This window comes from Otolemur garnettii, unplaced genomic scaffold, assembly GCF_000181295.1.
Source record: "Otolemur garnettii isolate 467f Iridium unplaced genomic scaffold, OtoGar3 scaffold00011, whole genome shotgun sequence".
In the NCBI taxonomy this organism is placed as follows: Eukaryota; Metazoa; Chordata; class Mammalia; order Primates; family Galagidae; genus Otolemur; species Otolemur garnettii.
The window spans coordinates 31,619,178-31,642,424 of record NW_003852406.1 but is presented as its reverse complement, the minus strand read 5'-3'; positions in this window follow the sequence as shown (position 1 = coordinate 31,642,424).

The window sequence follows — 23,247 nt, the reverse complement described above, 5'->3', positions numbered from 1 at the left end:
CTCTCCCGCTTCACATCTGAAATTCTCAAGGCCAGGAAATGTGTCTCACACACAGCCTCATAAGTCAAACTCGGATGCTGACTTCAGCCAGCACATTTGGTTGTTGGGCTTCATCTCCCAGCTTGCTCAGAGCTGCAACAGGTCTTACTGGGACAGCCTGTTGGAGTCTCCTACCAGCTGAGGGCTGTGCCTTTTGCAGAGTTGATCCCAGGTCAGCAAAACACTTCAGGTGCTCTCACCTGCAGCATTCATATTAATCTGGTACCTCAGTCCCTGTAATTTCTGACTAAGTCCATCAGCCTTCCTGAAGTTCTCCCCACGGATCAGTTCTTCCCTTACCTCCTGGGCCCACTCTCACTTCTTGAACTGGGCCCAGAGCTCCCTCTTTGTATCACCCAGCAGACATTCCATGGGCTGCAAGAAAATGCTCAGTCTGGCTGCAGACGTGCTTAGTAATTGTTAGCTTAAAAATAAGCAAATAAGCCCAGATGGTCTCAGGACAGAGTATAGGTTGGGGCACTGGGACGTCTGGGGTTTTGAGTGGGCTTTGGGGTATTACCTTAAGCAGCCCATTGGCTTCTCTGGGTCTTAAGATCCCTTCTAGGACCAAAATCCCACTAACTACTGGACAGTCTTAGCAAAGCAACTTCTTCATATATTTTTACAGGGGAATCATCTTTTTCCTCTCCTACGTCACTGCCAGCCAGAAGACTGGGAACTTGTACCCTGGGAGCCCTGAGAGATGGCTCTGCCTTTCTTGCTGTCCTTTCTTTGTTCCTCCCACAGGAGCAAGGTCAGGGGCAGGGCAGCTCACTGATGGGTGAGGTGTGTCCATTCACAGGTGTGTCCTTCCTTGTCTGTCCTCCATCTCTTTATTTTGGGATCTTGCCTCTATCTATCTCCTCCTGGTTCTCTGCCTCTGGCACATTCTGACCAACCCAGGGCTGTGCCCTGCAAAGACATGGTCCTAAGGAGGCACCTGTAGGGGTCCAGATCCTCTGCTTGCAACTGGGTGCAGAAAAAGCACTTTGCCTTTGTGTCCAAGTTCTATTTTCTCATCTTATCTGATTTTACCAGCAATAAAGTAGATAATTTTGATTGCTGTGAGATTCATGCATCCTACATGAAGTGCAGAGGGGTGCAGTTAACCATTCAGTTAACCTTGAATCTCCAACACAGGATGTCTGACTGGAAAACTCTAATAAGAAATGCTCAATAGCGAGGTGACTGGAATCCTGCATGGTGATATTGGGCTGGTGCCGCTGGTTCAGAAGGGTTAGCTGGACTATGTGGTATTTGTGGTCTGTAATGGCTTGTCTCCCAGCTGACATATGTAGGTATTTGATCAGTTTAAATAGGTGCTGGCTGAACAGGCTTCTTTAGGATGAATGGACCTCAGGGGTCAGTGGCATCCTAAGCAAGGCTGTGCCGTAGGCTCATCTTATATCAAGATGCACTTGTCTGGGACCTAATCTTAGCATGCAGACATGCAGAAGTCTAGTCTCAGGTGGCAGCAGAGATTTCCAGAAAGGGAGATCCTTCTTAGGGAGCTGATGCTGAAGAAACAATTTCACTCGTTGGCAGCTGCAGAGTCCCTCATGAAGAGGGCAAGGCCTTTGCTTCCTCCTAGACCATGGGAGGGCATGAGACCCTTCATGGTGCTCCCCCAACCATGCCCCCAGCCTGGGGTTCCCGGTTCAAGTGCAGGCACATGATTTCTAGTGTTTATGGGGGTTAAAGGAAAATACTCTGGGTTTTTTGCTTGTTTTTGCCTTCATCCTTTTCCCCAGCTTGAGCTAACAGACTGATATCTATAAGAAATCAAACCCTGCTGTTGGAATACATGAAGAGAGGGGTGGAAAGGGACTTTCAATCTCCTAGTGGAACAGAGAAGGTTAACTAAGTCACGGGACATTAAAAGCTGAAAAGGCAAGAATTGGGGGCAAAGCACATGGCAGGGACATTGCCTCTTTTCAGGGAAGCCTGGGGCCGACAGAGCATTGGCCTGCTGCCTGGTTTGGGAGGAGGAGGACGTCGGAGCACACAGACTCCCTTGAAGAGGGATTTCTTCCACTTGAGAGAGTGCTCACTGGTCGTGAACTCCAGACAACTGGCGTAGACGGGCCAGCACCTTGGCAAGACTGGAACAAAGAGTCTTTCTCTTTTCTCTCCAGAGTTTTCCTTTTACTCAAGCAGTCACTCACTACTAGCTTGTTTGCTGGCTATGGCAGTGTGGGAATGGGTGACGCTGGGCACCACATCTGGGAAAAACAGTACTCCCTGTGGTACCTGCCCTAGCATCTGAGGATGGTGGTGGGTGAGGCTGGTGCTGTGACAACTTTCTGTACCCTGTGGACACTTGCAGTCTAAAATGTTGAGCCTGACAGAGCTTCAACCACTCCAGAAAAAGAGCCTAGATTGTGAGCAGCTGAAGGGAGCTTCTCTTGGCTCAGACTCTGAGTGAAACCTAACAGCTGGGGTTGCCGGGCCAGCTGGGGTTGCCGGACTGAATTGAATTGAGGGATAAGGAGTGGAAGAAAGTGAGACTTTGTATGAACTTTAAGTTACGAGGGTGGAGAACTTATGCTTTTGGACTTTAACTCTTCTAGGGAAATTAGAAATGGTAGGAGGTCCACTTAGGGAGCCATTTATGTGACAGGCATTGAAATTCTCGGAGAAATTAATTCTGTGTTGTCAATGGTATCTGTTTCTTGGTCTTTGAGTGGGCTATTTAGACAGGGTGACTGTGTATAATTCAAAATTAGGAGTGGTGACTACCTTTTCAGCCTGAAGTTTGGTGTGGTTGTTAGCTACGATGTTGTAGCATCTATTCCAGGGTCCTTTGGAAGTGAAGGACTCTGCCCCGACGAGTCCCTCTTCTGTCCCAATCCTCAGGGGATGCTAATGCTCCTGGTCAACCATGTGCTTCCATGTGAAAGCGACAGGACAGAAAGCCACTGTGTACAAGAGAAGCAGTGTTCCCTGACAGGGCCTCGGAGGGGTTGAGAAGAAGGCACCGTTCCACCTGCCCCCAGTGGAGGCAGAATGACTTGACTGATCATGAGATCGACAAAGGGTGGAACCCAGTTTTCCCTCTCATTGGCCCTCTTTTTCCAGACAGGCTGTAGCTTTCTTGTACAGGGCAGGCCTGGCCCCTTGGTGGGAATAGAAGCAGGTGTCCAGTGGTTCTCTGTGTCACTGGGAGTGCGTTTTACTCAGGGAAGGAGAAGAAAGCCTTTTCATCCTTGGGTGTAACTAGCACCCATCAGACTGACACCCGGCTCTTCGTCTGCACCTGCGATATCCCTCAGAGTGTTAAAGCCCTGGGGAGAAAAGGGATGCCTTCTTAGCACTCCAAGCTCCAGCCCCTCCTGTGCTCTACTTCCTATGTCACAGGCTCCCCGCAGAGCCGTGCTAGCACCTCATGGCTGCAACTGTGGTGTGCATCTGTCCCCAGCCCCAGCAGCCCTCTTTGCACAGGCTGCTCCTCTGCGGAGGGCCAAGAGCTTTGAGGGCAGGGAAGCCTGTCTCCTGGCAGGCAACCTCAGGGGATGCACAGTGTCCAGTGCCCTGTCATCCCCATCGACTATTCATGGTGTCCACATGTTCCTTAAAATTGCCAGAGGGAGAAAAATACATGTTTTTTTCCATCTGGAAACACGTTACAAAATTGAAATTTTTCCAAATGCCTACCCTGAAATTTCCAATTATTTGACTTATTTTGTCACGTTCTGCTAAGTCTTAAAGATATTTTTGAGAATTTATTGGTTAATTACAGAAAGAACTTCTCAGATGCAAAAAGAAAACATCCTCCCTGGCTGTCCAATGTGTTCACCTCAGGAAATTCACACCATTAGCTCTCAGATGTGATGTAAGTATAAAAACGCATGCTGAGTTTGAAGACATAGTATAAAGAATGTAAATGATCTCAGTAATATTTTTTTTCTATTGATTACATGTTGCAGTGATAATATTTTGGATATACTGAGTAAAAACTATATATATTATTTTGTGCTAATTTCAGCTCTTTCTTTTTTACCTTTTAAAAATGTGCCTACTGGGAAATTTGGAATGACATGGCGGCTGGCATGTGTGGCTCTATTACATTTCCCTTGGACAGAGCTGCTCTGCAACCTGCTTATCTTAATTCTCTAGATCTCTTCCTACCATGGACCAGGAAGGGAGCCAGGAAGGCACAGGCCTGGGCTTACTGCCTTCTTCGAAGAAGTCACCACCTTACTTTGTGGCCTCTGTTTTCACTCCTGTGAAGTAGGGGAGGGTGTAATGCCCTGTAAGGATCACTTCCAAATTTCTGTGTCATGACTTACATTAAAAAATGGCTGATTGCTCCATAGTCTTCACCAGAAGGATTTAAAAATATTTAATGTCAAGTATGGCATTTTAATCTTCGTAGCTTTAGACAACCGGGCCGCCATGTAAACTGTGTACAGTTCCACCAACCGATATGAAAATCTTGTAGATTCAAAAAGGGCTTAAATAGATGAACTTAATGGATTAATAGAGTAAAAAGGGAAGGGAAAAAATGCTCATTTGCTGATTTTAGACTTTATTTTTCTGACTTTCATGACCAAACTATGTCTTGACAACAATTAGAACATGAATCAAGATCCCGTATTCAGGCAAATAGCCAGAAGAGGTGTTTAATGGAACACAGGGGAAAGATGCAGCATTTGAAGTGATGAGCCCCTGTGTCCTAATCACTGTTCCTACAAATTTAAATATGATCCTCAGTACTGGTTATGGAAATAGCAATTTAAACAGCTCAGTTTTTCTTCATCATACTTTGCCTAATACAGACTCATTGAAGTGGAAATCTAGTTTGTACAGATTATTTACAGTTTGTTAGATTTTTCAAAAAGGTCCTGTTTATGAGAGGACACATACTGGGCTCCACAGAGCCGGCCTCCCAAGTCCGAACCCTTTACCATGGTCTCATCTCTGAACCCTCCACTGATGCGCTCTGATACCTTCACTGCCTCCTCTCCTCTGCACTGTTGGCCTAATTTCTGAGTTTATGTTCTCATAAGAAGTGTTCTTATATATATTTTTTCTGCCTGGTGTCTTATGTGGGAGAGGAGGCATACATCCTGTTGCTGAAGCCAGAATGGCCAGGTACTTGCTGTCTGTGTCCTGAGAGCTGGATGCAGTCATGTCATCCAGGCCTATCCACGTGGATGCTCAGAACTGAGGCTGAGGCTGGAGGTAGTGACGCCACCAAGGAGGAGGCTGAGACTTCACTCCTCCAGTGATGCTCCTGGTCTTGCAGTGGCAGGGAGACCCATGGTGGTAGGCTGGTGCCGGAAGTAGTGACTTGCCCATGGCAAGTCCCAGCTATACTCTTTACCTAGTGAGACCTCTCTGTCACTACCCTCTCGCAGCACTGACATCCTCTCTTTACTTTCTCTTACTTTTTAAAAAGGCTACATTTGCCATTCTTTAGCATACCATATTACTTACTTTTTAGGCTAACACAAGCTTCAGCTGTAGGGGTGCTTAGTTTGTGCTGTCTGTTGATGTAGCCAAAGACCTGGCACATGGTGGCTGCTCACTCTGTGATCTAGTAATCTCAGTAAGTTGTTGAGTAAGTGTTTGTTGTTGTTAGAGTGTTTGTTGAAAGAATGGAGGAAGTTTTCCTGTGCTCTGGTGATTTGTGGACAGGCTCCCTCTTTTTCTCTGAATCTTGTCCTAAGTGCCCCCATGGACTTCGTGAGGCATCTAATCCATTCTAATCTATTCCTTTTTTCCTCACTTAAATTAACCAAATCAATTTCAGTTGTTTGCAAGCAAGATCTGAGACTGATGTGAGGTCAAATCCTTTAAGGTGTGAACTGCTGGGGATGGCTATACCTCCAGGGGTTATGTGGCAATTTCTAGAGACTTTTTTTTTGTTGTCACAAGTGGGAGATTCTCCTGGCATCTTATGGGTAGAGGCCAGGCATGCTGTCAAACATCTCACAGTGCCCAAGACAGTCCTACAGCAGAAGGATCTGGCCTCAAATGTCAACAGTGCTGAGGTTGAGAAATCTCACTTTAACTCCTGGGGACTGTCCCCAGTGAATCAGGTGGCACTGAGCAATGGGGGTGAGGGCTTCAGAGCCCAAAGACCTGGCACCAGATCCTGGCTTTGTCTGTGATTAGCTGTGTGATGAACAAGTCCCTTGCTCCTGTTGATCTTTTATTCCCTTATCCATAAGGTGAGGATGGAGTATAGAGGCTTCCAAGAGAGGCTACGTGTGACAGTGGTTCATAGACTCTGAAGAGATGTGCTAGGTGTCAGCCTACGCTTCACTTCTGGGGCCAGTATATCCAATTCTAAGTTGGAGTGTTTCTGGGAATTTTAACTCCAAGTTAAATCCACAATCAGATGTTCCCTGTAATGAAGCAATGTGCAGTAGGAGCTGTCCTGTCCTGCAGCCAGAGCCCAGGGAACAGGACAGCTGGCAAGCACGGAAGGGCCCAGCTGGGAGCTGGGCCTGCTTAAACACCAGCTGCCACATAAGCTGTCACCTTAAGGGGCTGAGTTTGCAAGGCCAGCTCTCTTTTGCAGATACTTTTATTGCTTTTTGTATGTCAGAACTAAAATCTGGGCTGCAGTCACCTGGTAAGGGAAGCCTCCACCCATGTGGTTTCAAGGTCGTAGGTGGAAACAGCAGAATCAGAGAACAAGTAGAGCCTTCCTTGCCCAACTGGGGATTTTATTCCTATGAAAGTAATATTAATATTAATTAAGTGAATATTTTTGAGGGCCTGCCTGATATAGGTCATGGGTGATCTTACTGTGGGCTGGAGGTACAGAGGAGAATGCTTGTCTGTGTCTTCAAAGAGCTTGGATTCTAAACGGGAAGATATGTTGGTCAATGATAGTGAAACTGACTTGGGATGAATGGTAACAGTGGGTTATGTGTGATGTGCGTCACAGGCGAGGGGGCAGCACACTGCCCCGAGAGGCCAGGGAAAAGCTCACAGAGGAGTGATCCTGGGACTGAAGCCTGAAGGGTGGGCAGACAGAGAAGTAGCATGGGAGATGTTCTACTCAGAACAGCAGGTGTAGACACCCAGAGGCAGGATGGACTGCCCAGGTAGGAGACCCCCAGGCACCCCCGTCAGGATGGAGTAGGGTGTTTGGGGGAAAGAGAAGGAGAGGATCGCTGAGGTCCTCTGAACACCCCCGTTCTTGTTTGTAAGCAGATTCCAGGTGGCTCCAAGGTACAGCCACATTTGGGACCCTTGCTCAGTGACACAGGGCCACATGGGGAAGGAAAGTAGGCAGGTGACTACAGGACATGTAGTGTGACCAGCGATGCCTTGTTGAATGCTAAGGTTCTGTGCTTACAGTCTTGTGCTGTAGGGGAACTGCTGTAGAGTCAGTTTTAAGATTTAAATAAAATCCACGGAAAGTGGTTGGCATGGTGTGGGCTTTCAGCAGATGTTACTCCTCTCTCTGCTTCCCTAAGGTTCTGTGCTTACAGTCTTGTGCTGTAGGGGAACTGCTGTAGAGTCAGTTTTAAGATTTAAATAAAAGCCACGGAAAGTGGTTGGCATGGTGTGGGCTTTCAGCAGATGTTACTCCTCTCTCTGCTTCCCTTAGGTTCCCCTTGGTAAGGAATTTGAATGTTGTGCTCTAGGTGATGGCTGACCAGGTGTGGGATGTGGTTTCTGTCTTTGAAATGCAGGAGGTAAACCAGAGAGGGGGAAGCCAGTGTGAAGTGGAAGAGTAGGCACATCTTTTCATGTTCCAGAATTGCTGCTAATCCTCAGAGTTGAGTAGAGTAAGTTCTCATCCTTCCACACCCAGAGGGGTGCCAGGGCCAGTCCCCGTATCTTCTCAGGAGGCAGAAGACCGAGTCCTGCAACCCTCAGCCCACACAAGTCGCAGCTATAGCATGGCACCTATGGTTCCAGCTACTGGAATTATTATAAATTTTGATATTTTTCCACTCTCTTAAAAAGATTGCTCTTAAAATGTATTTTATCTTTAGAATCACTTTTTCTGTTGTTTTAAAAATAGTGCTTCTCTATGCAGTGTGCTTTATTTCTTGTATTTCTTATTTTTATTTAATTAATTAATTGATTTTTTTTTTTTGTATTTCTTATTTAAAAAAAAAAAACTCTTCAGATATTCTGGATCTGGCCTCTACATCCTTCTGTAATCTTTTTTTATTTTCTTTTAAGTTTAGGAAAATCTTTATAACTGTTTTCTGATTATGGGATTTGGTTTTTGACAGAGTACTTGCTGCCTGATGTTACTTCTTCTCCTATAGATATGTGACTATAGGCATATTATTTAACTTTTCTCTCAATGTTCTCATCTTCATTTTATTATTATTATTATTATTTTTGCAATTTTTGGCTGGGGCTGGGTTTGAACCTGCTACCTTTGGTATAGGGGGCCGATGCCCTACTCCTTTGAGCCACAGGCGCCGCCCACGTTCTCATCTTTAAAATGGGTAAGTTAATGGTGCCTATCTTACAGTGTGTTTTGAGAAGTAAATGAGCTAATATACGTACATGACTTAGAATTTTTTGAGGCACAGCGTAGGTGCTCAATAAATAGTAGCTTTTATTATTATTAGTTATTATGGTATTTCTTGTAATACCAAGTGATGATTATGTATCATTAGAAGGAAGCCTTTTCTGATTCCTTAAGTTTAGCTTTGTGTAAAACAATATCATTTATACAGGTGTTGGACTAAGTATACTTCATTTCTCTGATTGCTAAGCTGAATCCCTTTCTCTCAGTGTCTCACTATATTCACACACTCAGGGACCTGTTTGTTTTCTCATTTGGGCAGAGACAGGTATATGGATTTCCAGTGTTGAGCCTTGAGCTGGTTCTGTTCAAAATGTTGGGCATCCCTTCCTCATCCTATAGCGCTAGAAAAGGAGAAAAGAAAAATTTGTTTCCTCTAGTGGTTTGGTTTGTTACATTAGAAGTATGTTTACCTGTGACAGGTGAGGGGGGAACTATGGCCACGGAGGGCTCTGCAGTAGGACCCACACACCCGCCCTAGAGTGCTGAGGGACTGCTTTTCCCCAGCTGTGGTATGATCTCCATGTTAACTGAGGCAGGGACCCTGTATCCTACCAGCACTTCCCCTGCAAGAGGCCAGCTGTGGCACTTAGCACCCTCTTACCCTCTAAGCATGGGCTGTGTGGGACCGCAAAGGCCTTGCCTTCTGTGCCCTGAGGGCTTGCACTTCCTTAAATGGCTACTAGTATCTAAATTTCTGTCTTCTCATGGCCAGTTCTTGTCTCAGCTCTCTCTCTTTTTTTTTCTTGTCTCAGATCCTGATGCTATGACTTGGTAGATGACTTTTTGTCACTCTAGAGATCTAGCTGCTGGTGGATATCAGGGAAGGAGAGGCTTCCATGGTCAACCATGCCACAGAGAACACCTGGATGAAATGGTTTTTTTTCTGCGTTGGGATAGAGCCCTTTTAGTAGCCCATTACCCCTCTCCCCCCATGGACACTGGGGTGCTCTGTGGCTGCACTTGCGCTTTCCTCAACATTCCCTTAATTTCAAGTAAAGGCTGGGGTTGAAACATACAGCCAACCACTGAGTGCCCGGCACAGGCTCCTGTCCCTAAATCACTTACAGGAACAACCTTCAGCTTCTTCCTTTCCTGCTGGTCCTCACCCTACCAGGGCTTTGTGGCTCTCCTAGGCATACTTTCCACTTGCTTCCTAGGTGAGCTTTCACTTCAGATGCTATCTGATTAGAAGTTTCTCCAGCCAGTTCCTTTCTACACAAATTCCATAAAATTTTTAGGCTTTGTTGGTACCCTCCATTATACCGCTATAGATTTTCCTTTTTTATTTTGTTAGTAAATTGGAGAGTAGGAAGATGATTGTGCTCCAATTTCCATCTGGAAATAGGCTAGTAACGTTCTTGAATAGGAGAATACGTCATTTAAGTGGGATTCATGGCACTTCCTCTTCCATCTCCTCCCACAAGCAGACTGGTTTTCTGCGTGCAATCTCAGCAGCTTTTGGACTGACTATGCTTGCTCCTGGGCTGAGGCAAAGCAGTGTTTCCTTGTCCTGATTTTCTGTGGTCCATGCTCAGGTTATTTAAACTCTCACTTGTATTGTCCCAATCCCTTGCTTGTATCTCCTTTGGTTACCAAATTTATCCCTCTTATACTTTTTGTGTCTTTGGAGATCATTCCTGCATGGTATTTTTTGACTGCCTTCTGTTTACTCTGACCATATTATGGACATTCCAGTTAAAGACTATTTGGCTCTTATTTCAATAGGAGTTTCAACTGCAAACATTAAAGAGCAGTATGGTACAAACTGCTATTTTGTTTTTACTCAGTAGTTATTCTCATCCTTTTTCTTACTAACAAAACCCCAATTTTGCTGAGAATGGCATTGTGCACAGATGAAAAGCTCTTAATCTACATCATCCTTGAAGTCAATAGATGTAAGGAAAAAATCTGGGGATTAATGAGAAAGCTTTGCTTTCCTGATATAGACACCCTGACTTTCTCCTTCTGGCCTTTCTTCATTCTTGGAACTCAGTTACAGTGGCTGGAGTGGAAGCATCCTTCATACAAGTGTGAGGGAAAAGCCAAGATAGTTTTAGAGATCTTGGCCCCGACATCCTTGACCCAATGAATCAACAACAGCAATTATTCATCTCCAGACTTCCTGTTACAGGACAGAAACAACCTCCCATCTTATTTAGTCTCCTCTCCTCTCCTCTCCTCTCCCCTCCCCTCCCCTCCCCTCCTCTCCTTTCCTTTCCTCACTGTGTTACTCAGGTTAAACTCCTGGGCTCAACTGATCCTCTCAGCTCAGCCTCCCAAGTACCTGGGACTACAGGTGCCCACCACTGTCCTGACTCAGCTTCCCTTCATTGAGTTTTCTGTTGTAGGAAACCAGATTTAGTTGCTAACTGGTACAGGTAGTGTATTGTTTAGGGTGTGTTCAAATGCAAGTAAACTCAGAAGGGCTTAGTGGAGCAGGGAATTTATCCTCTCTCCTGAGATCTCCTCTCTCCAGTAGGACAGACTTGAAGTGGGGCACTGCAGAGTTCCAGCTGCCCTTCTCTGTGTATCTTTTGGCTCTGCCTGTGTCTGTGTGTCCATCAAGTTGGCTGTCTGTCAAGTGGTTCCAGACATCACATCTACACCTGGCCATATTCACTTGGAAAAAAAGGGAAACTCCTTCCTTTGTCTCTTTCTATCTGTCATAGGAGGTCCCCAGCAGACTTGCACTCATGTCTTATTGGCCAGTATCATGTGATATGCCTATCTTCAAGCAAGAGCTCATGGCTGTGTGGGGTGGATAAATTTCCTAGACAAAATGAAGGTTTCTCAGCACGGAAGAAGAAGTGAGTGATCAGTGAGCAGATAGCTAATAGTGCTAGCCAGGTTCTTGACCTTTGGCTTTTAATATTGCCTATTAATTTTCTGGATTTAAACCTATCAGTGTACAAAGTACAAACTGCTATTTTGTTTTTACTCAGTAGTTATTCTCATCCTTTTTCTTACTCACTGATCCTAGAATTAATGGAGCTGGCCACTCACTCACCTGCTAGTCCCTTTCTTATTTGAACAGTAATTGTATGTGTCTTATGGCAAGCTGAGCCTCTGACATGACACTTGCCAGGTTGGGTGGAAGCAGGCCTAAGGATGAGAGAGTCAGCATCCCTCATGCACTCCACCAGTCGGTGAAATCTCTTAACAATTTTTCAAAGAATGAGGATCAGAAAACATCGTTACATCAGGAGGCAATTTATTAACTAGGTCAGGCTGACCACATACATTGAAGTAAGAATCACTTAAAGGATGATCATTCCTCACCACCATCCTACGTGACACATAATACTTGCATTTAGCAAGGCCACACTGATAATTTCACCTTCCAGAATCTCAAAGTTTTCTATGGTAAAATCAGGATAATAAGACCTATATTGCCATGGTCACCCCACTGAGAGGCCGAGGTGGTTTTATATGATGGTGTGTTGAATGAGTGAAAATCAAAACTGAAATAAGCTATGAGAAAGCATGATAGAATTTCATTTATTATTCAAAAATTGATTTGGCAAACATTAACAACTGACTACTCTATTCCAGTAGCTGGAGATGCAGTCACAAAAGGCTCAGGGCCTTCTCCCCCTGAAACACAAACTGCTGGGGCAGATGGACACATGAGTAACTATGTTATATCACACTGCAGAAAGAGCACTGTGACATCTCACTGTAGTGTAGTTTTTTAATAAGTGAAGTACAGCTTTTATTTATTTATTTATTTTATTTTTTTTTTTGTAGTTTTTGGCCAGGGCTGAGCTTGAACTCGCCACCTCCGGCATATGTGGCCAGTGCCCTACTCCTTTGAGCCACAGGTGCCATCCTAAGTGAAGTACAGCTTTAAAATAAATGTTGAACTATATTGGCGAGATTTGAACAGTATATTAGTTAATGATAATTTTAGCCATAGCAGCACCAATAGCACCAGGAACAAAATCCAAGATTTCAAAGGCTTGATGTTATGTAAGTTCTTTCTCACCCACTTAATAGTTGACTGCAGGTGGTTCTGGTTGGTGGAGGCTGGAGGTGGGGTGGAGGGAGTAGGGGATGGAGAAGTTCTGCGGTCTGTGTTTGGAGACTCAGTCTGATGGAGGCCCTGCATCTTCAACGTGCTGTGGCTTCCCTCTGGGGTCTCTGTGAATGTTGAACTCTGGCCAGCTGATGGGACAAGAGAGAGGTTAGGGAAGACACATACAGTTTGCAATGATCTAAGCCTGAAAGTGACACTTATTCGTTTCCCTCAGATTTTGTTGGCTAGAACCAGTCATGTGGCTCCATCTAGGCTTGGGATGGTTGGAAATGTACACCTGGCTGGTGGTCTTTCTCCAAACCCAACTCTAGCCTACAGAGAGGAAGTGTGAGTCCTTGGAGGTAAGCAAACCAACTCTGCCCCAGAGAGTTTTCTGGAAGAGGTAGATGTCGTGTAGGGTTCTAAAGGACGTATTGCAATTAGCCAGAACACACATTCTAGTGAGAGGGAAAATATTTGCAAGAGCATTCATTATGAGAAGCTTTGTGAAAGGTTTAGAATCATCTTTGCCTATTAAAAAGCTTTCAGAAGCTTTGTATTTCACAGTGCTCAACAGAGAAGTTTATGATCCATGCCTCAGTGTGGGACAAAGATCTGTAAACCAATTTTTGGGTTAAGAGTGATGACTTCAATTTTCCTGCTAAGAAAGCTGTCTGGACATGGGATTTGTTTGTGAGTTCATCTGAGGTTTGGATAGAGCCAGACGGATACTAGATATGGCCTCCATTCTGGGCCAGATGCTGAGTGAGCTGAGGAAGAGCCTGTGCACACGAGACCCAGCCAGGTTGCTGGGCAGGACATGCTTTGAGCTCCAGGGACAGCAAACAGCGAGGGTCTGATTGGAGGGTCAACTTAACAATTTCTGAATCTTGGTTTCTTCATCTGTAGGACTGTGCTACCTATAAATGTCCTGCTTAACTCACATGGTTGTTGGGAAACAATAAATAGCAATGAGGGAAGGCCCAAACAAATAAATACTGTAGATAGAGACATTTGTAGATGATTAAGTGTTACACAAATTGATGAATTCATTAATTTGCATTTCTATTCAATGGCATTTGATGAATAGTTACATTGGGACAGATTTAGGTGATGAAGAGCCAGGAACGCTTGGTAGCAAACTTTAGGGTGTATTCTGCAAGTTGTAGGAAGCCACAGAAAGTTTCTGGTCAGCCTAATAAACAGTGTTCTTTTATTCTATTCTCATAACCAGCTGGTGGTCATGTGGGGACTGTGAACCCCTGAATCTTTCTTGAGCTTGTTCTGTCCCCTCCAGTCCTGTGGACGCTGCCAGGGTTTTGCCTTCTCATTATCCTCATGAATAATCATCTCCTGAACAGTCTTCTTACTTCTAACCTTGCCTGTTTTGATTCATTCTTGATATTCACCTAGAGAATTTTATTCCATTATTTCCTGGTTCATTAATCCATTTAATCATTCATTCACTTGCCCAGTATTCACCAAGCTCTGTCATGATAAGGCCTTGGGAACAGGGCAGCAGCGTTTGCTGAAGTGTAGTTCTTAGCAGCGCACAGCTGCTGCCCATCCCCAATACAGCAAATCAGAGGCCCTTAGCTTCGCATGGCACAGCACCATTTACAATAGCTCAGCATTCCTTTCTCTGCCTTATAATCTCTCTCGCATTTTTATAATACTGTATGCTATTAAAGTGGGGGAAGGACTTTAGGATAAGGATTGGGTATAAATCTGCTTCAAAGACTTAACAGCAACGTGTTAAGTTGCAAGTCACTTAGGCAAGTCACTTAGGCTGTCAGTTTTCCTATGTGTAAAGTAGAAATCACAGCCCATATGCCCCAAACATCTACTACAAAAATCCACTGAGATAAGGAAAGCAAATTGACTGGCATAATATCCTATATCAGACAGGTGTGAAGTGGGTCATAAGGAACAGAAAATATGACCATTGATGCTTAAACAAAGTGACGAAAAGTAGTTCTTGATGTTCACTCAGTGACTTAAAAATGATAGGGATAAATTTCTTGACCTTTCCCTCTTGCTGCTCACCTCATTGTTACAAGATGGCTGTTGCAGTACCATACTTCACATCTACATCCAAGGTGGAAATAGAGGGGAAGGGGCAGTGCCTGCCATATGACTCCCCTTTATATCAGGAAAGCAAAGTTTTCCTAGACCTCAAATGGGAAGTAACAGACTTCTCATTAGATCTTTTTTACAGAAGCAGATATTATGGCTCTCTTCAACTGCAATGGATATTGGCAATTTGGAGAAAAGAATTTTTCAGATCTGTTGAGATAAATCATTATTTTTCACTTCGGGATGGGCATATTTCTACCCTGAAAAAATCTGGAGTTCTGTTAACCAGAAAGAAAATGAGTAATATTGAGTAGAAATTATTAGTGTTTTTCAGACTTTTTGCCCCCAAGTGCCTTGCCTATTCATGTCCCTAGGCATTTGGACATGGTATTTTGTGTTGCCTACAACACCCTCCTCCCACATGGTACCTATGCAATTTTGTATCATTCTGTTTTTCAATATCATAAGCATTTTCCAATTTTGTCACTTATTCATTTTCATTTTTTTATTATTTAAAATAAATTTTTTTTTTTTTTTTTTTGAGACAGAGCCTCAAGCTGTCCCCCTGGGTAGAGTGCCATGGCATCACAGCTCACAGCAACCTCCAACTCCTGGGCTCAAGCGATTCTCCTGCTTCTGCCTCCCAAGTAGCTGGGTTACAGGTGCCCACCACAATGCCTGGCTATTTTTTGGTTGCAGCCGGCGTTGTTGCGGGGCCCAGGCTGGATTCGAACCTGCCAGCTCAGGTGTATGTGGCTGGTGCCTTAGCTGCTTGAGCCACAGGCGCTGAGCCATTATTTAAATTTTTAAATGATTTTTAAAATTATTATGAGTACATAATAGTTGTATGTATTTATAGGGTACACATGATGTTTTGATACAGACATATAATGTGAAATAAATCAGGGTTATTGATGTATCCCACACCTCAGGCACTTATAATTTTTTTGTGCTATAAACATTCCAATGCTATACTTTTAGTTATCTAAAGTGTAGTCTAACTTATTTTTGATTATAGTCACTTCATTGTACAATCAACTGTCATTGTCTCTAACTATCCAACTATATTTTTGCACCCATTAACCATCCCCACTCATCATTTTTAAAGGATACATGGGGTCCATCAATGCTTTGCCCCCCACCTACAGTGGACTGACCTTAGGCACAGGCATGATGTGGCCTTGCAGAGTCTGTCTCAGGAGCTCAAGCAATCAATCTGATATAATAATACCCAGCAGTGGCCACCTGATGTTGGTTCTTACTCCTTTTCTGCTTCATTCCCTTTCCTTGATGCCCTATTGATAAAGTAGTAACACATAAATGTTTGCAGTTTCAGCTCAGCTTTCTTGGGCAACCTGGGCTAAGACATTGCACAAAGATTTTTTCATTATTTAGGATAATTTCCTCTTGTTTCAAAATATTCCTACTGCAGGATTACTGAGTTAAAAAGTAAGAATAGTCCTATGGCTTTGAGAACATTTTAACGGATTTAAAATCTGCCCGCCTCTGGCCCTTGGCTCACCCCACAGACAACTATCTGTACCACGTTGAGTCAGACTGGCCCTGCTCATTAGTGAGGTGGGGGTGAAGCTAAGGTCCTACTCACAATGACTTACAGACAAGGCTGTAAATAGGAACACTTATGACCACATTTATACAACCAAAGTTGGTTCAATGATAATGTATGGAAAAATATAATCTTTGCTGAAATGGAATTTTAGCCATTTGTGTGTTCCCTAGAGAAAGAAAACTGAGGTACACAGCCTTTAAGAGTGTGCTGGCCTCTGGTAATTGCTCTAATTACCTGGGAGCTAATTAGGGAACATTATGTATTCAGAACTGAGATTTTCATCCTTCAAAATTTGCATTTCCAGCGAGAAGCTCATTCTCTATGCATCATAAGGTGAGTGTTCCCTGCTGGTTTCTTTTCCTCTGAGAAGGGAAAGAATATCTAAGCTGGGCTCACTCTGGGACTCTGCCATGCAGAGCCCAAAGAAACCAGGAAGAGGAGCAGACTTCTGGAGCAGATGTGTGGGTTTGGAATCCATCTAGTCCCAGACACAAGCATTTGGGGGGAGACTGAGAATTTGGACAGCTCTTTGTAGGGGCTGCTTTTGAGTTTGCTCAGTCACAATCACAGATTTCCTAGGAGGAATCACACCTCCTTGAGGAAGAATGGCCATTGCCTGGGTGATGGCTGGGGCCTGCTAAGGCACACGTAGCAGTGAACATGGCAGCAGGTGGAGTCCCATGTGGCCTGCAAGCTGCTCACCCCTTGTCTGCGTCTCGATTGACTTTTACCTAGTGTTTATAATCTTCTGGTGATCAGTCCTCAGCTTTCTCATTTCATCCTAGGGTTGTGCTTTGCCTCCACCTGCCTGGGACAGGAGAGAGAAAGGAGAAGGAAGAGATAGTTGCCTTCCACTGGCCACTCTAAGCAAAGAGAATAGGCTGTAGGAATGTAGGTTTCTCATGGTGCATCTGGCCCCAGGGAGACTTCAGAACTCATGATATGAGCCACCAGCTGCTCCTAGGGCCTGGGGGAGTCATGAGGTGTAAATTAGAGCAGGATCAGTATTTCAGCTTTGCTGAGGTTAGTAAACTCTACACAGTGTAAAGAAAATTAGATTTGGGTCCTAGGAGCCTTGATTTCCAAGTTCTGGTCTTTACTGACTGTATAATCTTGTTTTTTCCTTGGGTCTTGGGTTAGGCTGGAGTAGGAGGAGCAGCTATTTGTCATGCATGTCATCACTGCCATGTCCTCTGCTCTTGGTGGTTGTTGCTATTACAGATTTCTTTTACCTTGAACCTAGGCTTGACCTCAGAATTCTCACCAGCCATACCTCTATACCAATCGATTAGAGTTGGCTTAGAGTGCAGCCTATTTACGCAGGGTCAAGTGATCTCCAAAGTCCTGTCTACAGACATCCTGGAAACTGATTGTTTCTAGATAGGCTAACGTCAGAATTAAAATCTGGTTTACGCTAATGGTTAGCTTGGCAAAGTCTCCCCACCTCCTCTACCAATAATAACTTTGTGTTCATTTTCTTTGCTGTGTGACAAATTGCCACAAATATCACAGCTCAAGACAGTATTTCTTCTTTCTGCAAAACCCCCATTCATTATCTCATAGTTTTGTAGGTCAGAACTCCAGGAGGGGGCAGCTGGGTTCTCTGCTTAGAATCTCATAAGGCTAAAATCAAGGCACTGTTGGCCAGGGGTCTGGGAGGCTCTGGGAGCAAATATGTTTCCAAACTCATTCGGGTTGTTGGCAGAATTCATTTCTGTGCAGTTGTAGGGCTGAGGTCCTGTTTCTTTGCTGGCTGTTGGCCAGGGCTTGATCTCAGCTTTTAGAGGCTACCTGGACTCCCAAGCTCATGGCCCCCTCTTTCCTCCAAGCCTTTACTAATGCATCAGATACTCCTCACACTTCAATCTTTCTGGCATTTACCTTTTACCTTCTGCTTCTGTACCCAGGCAGAGAAAGTTCTCTAGTTTTAAGGGTTCATGTAAAATTACATGAGGGCCATCTGGTTAATTCACCCTTTTAAGGTCAATTGTGTCATATAATGGAATCACAAAAGTGATATATCATTATATCCACAGATTTGGGGAGATTAAGGTGGAACATCCTTGAGAGGTCTTTTTAGAAATTCTTCTTACCATATCTATATTTGAAATATCAGACTTTATTAGAACAAAGTTGGAATGAATGGGTTCCATTCATACCACAAATAGTCAAACAACTATTAGTACTAGGCATCTGAATATGGTGGTCCCTACCTACAAAAGGCGCACAGTGCACAGTCTGCTGGGGGCTGATAATTATGCAATGTTATAGGGGCTTGTTATAATAGAGATAGGTACAAAATACACTGATGGCAGCGAAGAAGGAAATCACTCTTGGAGAAAGTGATTATTGGGGAAAAGTTTGACATTTTAGTTGGGTATTAAAGGATGTATGTAGTTCTGCCTCTCTGAATTGTATTCAGTAAGTAACTTACCTTCTCAGGTTCTCAGTTTCCTCATAAGTAATATAAGAAGTTCAAAGAGGATGAGCCCTATTTTTTATTCTGGTAGATACCTAGTGATAGGATCACAGATTCTAATGGAAGGCCCACTTTTAGTTCTTTGAGGAATCTCCATACTTCTTTCCATGGAAGCTGTACTAGTTTGCAGTCCCATCAACAATGCATAAACATTCTCTTCTCTCTCACACCCATGCCAGCTTCTGTTGCCTTGGGACCTTGTGATGTGGGTCAATCTCACTGGGATTGGGTGATAATAAACTAAAATTACAAAAAAAAAAAAGATGAACTCTATTGAGTCTATTTCGTGTCTGTTGTCGTTTGAACTTACAGTTCTAGGCAAGTGCATATGTGTGTGCAGGAGACAGTAGAGAAGACACATGAGCATAAAGCAAGTGACTGAATCTTTGGAGATGGTTATTTATCTGCCTGTCTCAGTTTTCAGTGTCAACTGGGTTCCCCTGTCCCGCTCAGGACGGAGGTCAATGACATGGCCTCATATCAGTTAGGATGCAGCAGAAGGTGGAACTCAAACTGCCATAAACACTAAGGACCTCATGGTGATAAATCTACACATAGGATGATCTTGAGGTTGACTTAATCCAGAGGACACTTCCTATTGTCCTGTGATAGGCCTCACTCTGGTCCTTTCAGACTAGCAACATGTTCTGGCCTTCTCATGTGGACACAGCAACATCCCAAGAAAGAACTCCCCAACAATCTTTTCTAGAGCCTAAATGGTCCCACTTGGTTCAATCCTGAGAACACAGAGAAAACTGATGCTGATTAATGTCATCCTCATGTCTTTATTGGAAAGGAGGATGGAAATGTCATGACTGATTTAGACTAAGCAGGACGGGACTACTCACTGGCTCTGAGACCTCGCCCCTCATCTCAGAACCTTAGGGCTTAGTGACAATTGATCAGCTTTGCTAGGGAACTGATGATGAAGCAGTTAGTATCACATGACTCTGTCAGGTATCAAAGTCAGACATGTAGGGGACCTTGGAGAGAGGTGTGGCCTGCCCCAGGGTAATGACTAAACAGGGTAAACACAGCGCACCCGCAGCAATGAATACATGGGATGAACCTCAGAGACTATTCAAGCAATCTTTTGTAGACAGGGATATGCACTTCAGATAAAATATAGATGAATGATACTCAGATAAAATGGCCTTTCTGTTTAAATTGAGCCTTCCTTTGATTCACACAAAAAAAGAAAAAAGAAATTTGAGTGCAGAGCCTTACTGCTTCTCCAAACTCTGGATCTGTGCCACTGGTTCAGTTTCATTTTAGAGATGCAGGAATTTATAATTGGTTTCCCAATGTCACTGAGGCACCTTATTGGTTTTTTATAAATTATTTGTTGTATGAGCAATGTTAATGGAAGCCAAACTGAAAAAAGAAAATTAACCCATGCTCCAGCCATGATCACAAATCAAGCTGTTTATATATACCCATGTTTTGTTCAAACTTTGCCCCAAATTTAATCACAGGAAAATCATCATTTTTATTGACATATTGTGAGTGTATTCTGTTTATTGTGTCATAGTCATGATTATACTTTTAATGGTTGTGTGGTCTATAATGAATTTTTGAAAATGAAAATCAGTAATCTTTGACACTGCACATCCAACCCAGATTTGGAATTGGTTTGGGGTTAATTTTTTCCTCATTCTTATTCAATTTTTGCAGAAAGAGAGCTGCTGCTCTCAGGTGAAGGAGTGCTGTCCTAACGTGGCATGAATTGCATGTCTCTGGAGGATACTTCCTGCATTGGCAGAAATAGTTTTTTCTTACACTCTTGCTATTTTAATTGCACATATATTTTTCTTGACTCTATTATTTAAGAATTATACTCTGTATACTTCCCAAAAGAATTGTGTGGGTTAGCAACAGAGACACGTGAAACCTAATTAGGAATCTGTCTTAAAATAGGATTGAATCCAGGCCCCAGGTAAGGAAGTGTGTATGAGACAGTGTGGGTACATTCATTCTTCCTTCACTGTTAGTCAGTTATAATACTCTTCCACACCAGGCTCAGGTACAACCTCACTGCTCCTCAGGTGCCCTTGACCATGAATCATTGTTACCATGTGAGATGAGATCTAGTTATGAGCTCTGGTCTTATGAAAAATGTACAGACCTGGGAGTGAAGGACACTCTGACTTTGTACCGAGTGGCCACATGGCCAGAGGCATTCAAAGATGGAACAGCAGCGAGTTTGAGGGCTGTCTGTTAGGCTCCTCCTGCTCTTCCATGGGCTGAAGTACCACTGCATTCTGGAGGGCTTTAGGTGACTGCTTTGCAGAAGGTTCTAGGAAGTGTCTTATAGTATTGCGGCCTGCAGGAGTGTTTGTGGACAGCTTACCACCTTGAGGCTTCATGGCATGAACAGCGGGACCTTATGATGGAGGCCTTCAGAGGGTGTCCCCAGGGACAGGTCCTCATGACAGTTGCCCAATGCCACTGCCCTTCTCCTATCCTCCTCCTCTGTGACCTCACACTTGCCACATGTTAAGGAGCTTTTCTTGGCCTAAACTTTTGCTGGCTGTGAGACAGGGACTGATAAGCTCTGGTCTTATGGCTTGGGGTGCATGGGTGGATGTGAATGCTTTGACCGAGCTTCTCATGACTGGGAATACCCAGGCCATTTTCATTATTGCAGGGCCCTCGTTTTGGTAAAAATGAAGGAAAGGTGAAGTAGGGTTGCAAATGATCATATTTTGAAATTTATATTTTACAGATAAATATTTCCAACACGAAAATGTCCTATAACGAACCTATTCTGAAGAATTAATTTGCACTGTGCCCTGGGTTCCATGATAAGCTAGGTGTCTCGTGTTCCATGGTGAGCACATCACCTCTCAATCCTGTTGCTGTAGCTCAGTGACTCTGAGTTTGACCTCATCTGGAGAAGACACTGAAATGTGGACCTTCAAAGCCTTTGGCAACATAAAACTGGGCCTAGTGATCCATCTGACTTCTCCTGGGATGGGCCCTGGTTTGGGCATACATTCTGGTCTCATGTTTCCAGTGATTAATGGCATTTGATTCCTTCTTGAAAAGCCTAAGATAAAATACTTTATCATCTCAAGCATTAACTTTTCCAGACTAGCCTAGTCTCCCATAAGGAATTTGCATTTCTTATCAACATTACTTTGAGCCTACTTTTTATAAAACACTAATCCTGATCTCCTTTCTGGGTCTGCTCTCATTCTAAGAAGCCCTCATATTAATTGTGAAATCTTTGTCTAAAGTGTCTGGGTGGATGGTGGTGTTCTCACGTAGGTTCTGTGTAGCTTCAGATTTCTTCCGTAAGAGCAGATGGGTGTTTCATCTCAGCACAAATGACCATCTTAACTGTACTGTCTTTTTCTTTCTTCAGAATGTATTCTGTGTTTTTCAGCCTTCCCTGAACAATATCATGATGCCCTACCAAGGGCAACAAGGGTGGATTGTCTGACATCCCTGTTTCTCCCTGGCAGTGTCTTACTCTCATCATCACAGTGTATGCTGTGCTGAATATGATGACTCTTGTGTCATGAAATGAGTGTGATCACTCTGTCACTTAAACAAAGTCTGACTTGCGTTTCACACTCTCTAAAGGGGCAGATTTTATGTATTGTGGTGTTCCATAGTCTGCCGTGCTTTGGACTGTTAACTTTATTTTTCCTTAAGACTTTGGGTGACAATATACTGAGTTGGGGAATTGTATCAGTCAGAGGGGTTGGGGTTATGATGCAGTAATGAATAACACCCAAATCTCACTCGCTTAGAACAGTGAAGATTTATTGTCTTGATTATGCTGTGTGTTTACCCGGGCTTGGCTGGGGAATCTTTTCCATGTCTCATGCAGAAATAGAGACCGAAAAGGACTTCAGCATCTGAATATCGCTGGTCACTGTAGCACAAAAAAGGAAGAGAATGTGGTGAATAATTTGTTGAATTTTTGTTTTACTTTGTTTTGCTTCTATTCAACTTAATTAGGGTATATATCATAAATTACACCTATATTGGGGGATAATTGATGTACAATAAACTGGGTCTATTTAAAGTGTCCAATTTAATGCATTTTATGCAATTTATATGCATTTTAATGCAATTTATATGCAATTATAATGCATTTATATGCAATTTTAATGCATATGCACACACCTCTGAAACCCTCAGGGTGATGGAGAAAGTGAACTTTTCCATCAGCCTAGAAACGTTCTTTGTCCCCCTTGGCAATCCCTCCCTCCGTTGCTATCCTCAGGCAAACACTGACTTTCTGTCTGTCACTAATACCTGTTTTACATGTTCTAGAAATTTTTGTGAATGAAAACACACAGCATTTACTGTTTCTGCTGGCTTCTTTCACACCATAGAATGATCTGGAAACTCAGCCACGCTGTGTGAGCCTCAGCAGTTCACTCCGTTTTACTGTGGAGGGTTCTGCCGTCTGGATGTACTGTGATTGTTTGTCAGCTTACCTATGGATAGAAATTTGGTTTGTTTCTGTTTTAGGTTATCATAAATAAAGCTGGTTAGAACATTTGAGCACAAGTCTTTGGGCAGATATTTGCTTTTAT